Genomic DNA, 4,753 nt, shown 5'->3' on the forward strand with positions numbered 1-4,753 from the left:
GAATAAAAACAAGCTTCTAAACCCCTTTGATACTACACAGCACTACATGTACACATTTTTGTACATGAAGTGGTTCAATCTATCGATCAGTATCTTAGAAAACATTTCAAAAAATTATTACAGAATGGTAAACCTAGCATCTTACATTACCTATTACATCACTTTCTAGGTTGTGAAGATACCAAAACATTGCAGTGATTTTAGCTGTACTACAGCAGGGATTAGGTAACATTTACCAATTATGTCTAACTTTATTTCAATAAAATATTGAAGTGCTTCTGGCTTTTTTTGTGTTATGGAGCAGTTGTGGTGCTATTGTTAAAAAACTGTCAAGATCAACACAAAATTTAGCAAATAGTGATTGGCACCCACCTGTTACTTTAGGTACGCCTTGCTACTACCAGGCTGGATGCCCCTGTTTCCATTTAGAAGTGCATTCATAGATAGATCACAGTGTTGGAAACATTCCTCGGAGGTTTTGGTCCATATTGACATGATAGCATCGCACGGTTGCTGCAGATTTGTTGGCTGCACATCCATGATGTGAATCATTCATTCCACAAAATCCCAAAGGTGCTCTATCAGATGGATCAATGCTTTCATGGTGTATGCGCCAAATTTCTACCCAACCGTTCAAATACTGCCCCATATTTAGGACCCATCGGACCAGGGAACATTTTTCCAGTTTTCTGTTTTTCTGACGAGGCCATGCAAATTATAGCTTCAGTTTCCTGTTCTTAGCTGACATGACTGGCCCCCGGTGTGCTCCCATGCTTCAAAGTTGGGAGCGTTGCGCATTCAGACGTCATCTTCTTCATAGCTCGGTTGTATTGAGTTGTTATTTTTGAGCTTTTGCCTTCCTATCAGCTCGAAGCAGTCTGGCCATTCTCCTCTGACAACTGGCATCGTCGAGGCATTTTCTCCCAGAGAATTGCTGCTCACTGGATCTTTTTTTGTGTTTCAGACACAACCCCAGAGATGGTTGTGCAGAAAAATTCCACTAGATCAGCAGCTTCTGAAATACTCTGCCCAGTCCATCTATCACTAACAACCATGCTGCGTTCACCTTTCTTCCCCCAGTTTTGTTGCTCAGGTTGAAATCCAGCATACCTGGATGTCTTGAATTGCTGCCATGTAATTGGCTGATTAGATATTTGCATTAGTGGGTTAAAAAAGGGTACTTAATTAAGCGGCCAGTGAGTGGATACTCATAAGGGCACCTGCAGTCAAGTTCTAAAGATAATAAGTGTGTAATCACAGTAACCTGTTACTATATAGCCACGCTCGATACTTTCAAACATTAGAATTTGACTGCATATGCAATAAGGCTGGTGACAAACCATTCCCACTAAGTGAAGTAGAACCGTACTGGGAGCATAAATTAATTGTAGCATGTGGAATGACTTTAAACCTCTGAAATGCACTGCTGCTGCTTGTTGCGAGATCGATCAACTTTAGACCAGACAACAAACGACGGAGGCTCCGGAAAAGTGCAATCAAACGATGAGTTTTATTATCACAGGAGAACAACCAACCATCAGCATACAGAATGTGTTGCTCTGACAAAAATACAATGGGTTTTGGTTTTATAGGATAAAATATCACACCTACGTCAATACAGTTCAAAAATACCTGGTGACAGACAGACAAAAGTTCAACTCGTACAGACAGGGTTCATCACATATACTTTTAATAACTATAAACTGACATATAACTTCTCTTTTCTACATTACTTGCCTTTTAAGGTAATAACTTCAGGTCTTAGCATTTCTGAGAGCTAATAATTGGCCCTTGTTCTTTATTCCTTAGTTGGGTTCTTTTGCAGCCAGTCTCAAACTGAAGTAGAAGACGCTTAGGCCTTCACTCAAACCTGCTACTAGATTAATATGTGTATTGTAAGCATGCATGCAATTAACCTGCTATGTTCTCATCTCCCCTCAGCATGTATCATCTGGACACTCTCACCAGTGAAGCTTAAAACCTTCTAGAATGGAACATCAACTCTAACCAAGCACATTCATGCATTGTGTATAGAATGAACTCAACCTGTAAAAATAGAAAGGTCAATGTGATGACAGACATATTCAATGCAATTTTATAAACCCTGCAGGAAATATTACTGATAAATGATACTGTAAAACATGTTATTAATACATTCTTCATAAGGCAGATTATATGGTAGCAATGAAAGAATCTCTGAATCCCAACATGCTGTAAACAAAGCCCAGAAATGGTAAAACACTGCATTAAACAGGTGAATAAAGTCATGTGCAAAGAAAAAACAAAGGTCTTAAATTTAGATTTAGCTCACAGGTCCAAAACATATTCCAAAGTAAGGCAGTGGATTCATTTTAATATGCAGCCCAAACCAAAATTACACATCAAAGTCTTTACAGGTGTAGGGAAGTGGTACACACAGGCTACACAGACTGACATATAGTTGCAAGAGATGTCTCGACTCAGTTTGTGCTAATGAAATAATAAAAAAAAATCTGGGTTTTGGAGTTTGAGTGAGCTTAATCTGTTCCTCTGCTCTGCTTGAGGCTAGCAGCTCAAGGCTTCATTAGCTCCATAACACACAGAAATCCCAGATGGAGCCGTTGGTGGTTAAGTTGTGTTGAGAGTAATGCAGGCATGAGGTTTTTACAGAAAAAAACACATTTATGGTAAATGATTTAGGCTACATGTTCTTTGATACTGACCAGCTCTTTAATGAGACTGTCATGTCCAAGCTGGACTCTTCTCCAGTGCATTGTTTAGAGCTGTTTTGTCAAAGCATGAGGTTTCCCTTCACGTCTGTGCCCTGATGCTCTGAGTTAGCGAGAGGGAACTGTTACTCCTGCTCTTGATGTGTCAGTGAGCATGTTTATTGTTTGAACGTGCATGTTTTAACCCAAAGCCATGACCGTTTTAAGTGCAAAAATATAACCAATTAGCACCAAGAGCAAACTTGGCAGTTTTCAGCAGTCTAACCATTTTGTATTTGGAGCCTAAACCCAAGCAGCGAGTGGGAAAACTCAAAAGGTGAAAAACACAAATGTCCTACAGGAGGTCGCAACCTTGGTACTAGATTATCTGACTGTAAGAGTTTTTAGGAGTGTGCCTTGCTAGTAACCCTGAAAGCAAATAGTGTATAGAGTCTCATGGCAATCTTACACACATACTGTCCACTAGCTTTCCCAGCATATTGCAGCACTGCAGCACTGGTTTCTGAGAACAGGAAAGGATTAATCAAAACAGCCTCAGCAATATCTCATCAGTGATTAATTATATCTAACTCGGGCTCTCAAAATAATAGCCTACCTTGTTAATTTAGCAAGCACAATAGGGAACTGATACCTCCGTATTATTGCTTTTCATGGACACGCTCCCATTATTTTTATTTACAAGAGGGGGCAGAATAAGGATGCCCTGCCCTTTGGGCCAATAAATCCCATCATCTCTGTATGCAAAAAGTGAGGGAGTCAATAGGCTGTGTGCTGTTAGCTGTTGACTTGGTGATGAAATCAGAGAGGGGATTGTGCCATCCTCATCCTGACGACACTACAAGAAATAAGAGCAGCTCCTCGCGCAGTTAGGGTTTATTATATTGGCTTATTATAAGACATATTATATATTTGATTGCACGAGAAGCTGTCTAAAAAAAAGAAAAACAAAAGGAAACACATTTAAAAGTGTTTATGTGTCACACTGTCATGGCACACAGGGGTACGTGAACGTAACAGCAGTGGAAACAATAAGAGATGGTGTCACCTCGCTGCCCCATTTTCCCTGCTTTTTTATTCAGATGTGATCACTTGTTGACAGAGAGGGCTTAAAATGTTCTTGCTGGATTGACACCAGCGGGTTTTTTCCCTTTTTTTCCTTTCTTTTGCGCACTTCCCCCTCAGCAGCACGCGGACAGTACAGGCTATGTGCCCGAGCGTGTCTTCCTCCCTCCTCCTGCCTGCCTCCCTGCATCTGACAGCGTCCCTCCCTCTTTCTCTCTCCTCCACCTCCCTCTCTCATTACGCCTTTCACCGGCAAAACTCCAACACACACATACACACACATAAACACACAGACACACGCGCCACCGTTCCCTTAAACCGGGAAATAAACACGAAGCGACGGCAGGAGCAGGACCGAACTCCCCCGGCCCGCACCATCCATGGTCCTCCCCTGGATGTCTGTCTGACAGGAGGGTATGTTGACTATCTTCATCTTTTTTTTAAAATTAGCACACTGTTGGTTTTTATTTGAATGTCGCGCTTTGGTGCTTCCTTCCTTTTCCACACGTAATTGTATGATCACGGCTTCTTGTTACGGTCTTTTTGTGCTGCAGTGGGGCGGGAGGGGACGGGGGCTTTTATCCAAGCTGCAGCTACTTCACGTAGAAGCGATCATTGTAGAAGGCGCACGGACTATGCCCGCTTGCCTGCGCCGTCCTCTGCCGAGGGATGAATAACATTGTGGGAATGGAGCAGGGACAGGAGCGAGTTGTTTGCGCCCGCTGGTATCAGAGCTGCAAGCCTGCAGCCAGGCAGCCCCTCCCTCCCTCCCTCCCTCTCTTATATATACGTGATGTTTTCATCCTGAAGTTGAAAGTTGCTGCTTTAAGAACAAAATCGCCTTCTGTGTTTGTGTCTCAGCCTGTCAGGGCAAACTGGATCTTCTCTTGTTTAAGTCTGTTCGTTCTCAAATGCACCCATCAGCACTTATGCAACAGCCACCCTGACAAATGCACACACACACACACACACACACACACACA

General features: G+C 42.2%; 1 protein-coding gene across 10 annotated transcripts in view; it reads left to right on the top strand.

The window, feature by feature from the left end:
* Nucleotides 1-3,948: 3,948 nt before the first annotated feature.
* LOC102301262 (band 4.1-like protein 1) overlaps nt 3,949-4,753 on the top strand; it is a 102,295-nt gene continuing 101,490 nt past the window's right edge. For 4 of the 10 annotated variants that reach the window (XM_014337143.2, XM_014337145.2, XM_014337146.2 and 1 more), the window contains exon 1: nt 3,949-4,184. The gene's annotated coding sequence lies outside the window, so the exon portion shown is untranslated. The remainder of the gene's footprint in view (nt 4,185-4,753) is intronic. The other 6 variants (XM_014337147.2, XM_014337148.2, XM_014337149.2 and 3 more) reach the window with 3 other exon arrangements.

This window comes from Haplochromis burtoni, unplaced genomic scaffold, assembly GCF_018398535.1.
Source record: "Haplochromis burtoni strain Fernald_Lab_line unplaced genomic scaffold, NCSU_Asbu1 Contig_97, whole genome shotgun sequence".
Classification (NCBI taxonomy): domain Eukaryota; kingdom Metazoa; phylum Chordata; class Actinopteri; order Cichliformes; family Cichlidae; genus Haplochromis; species Haplochromis burtoni.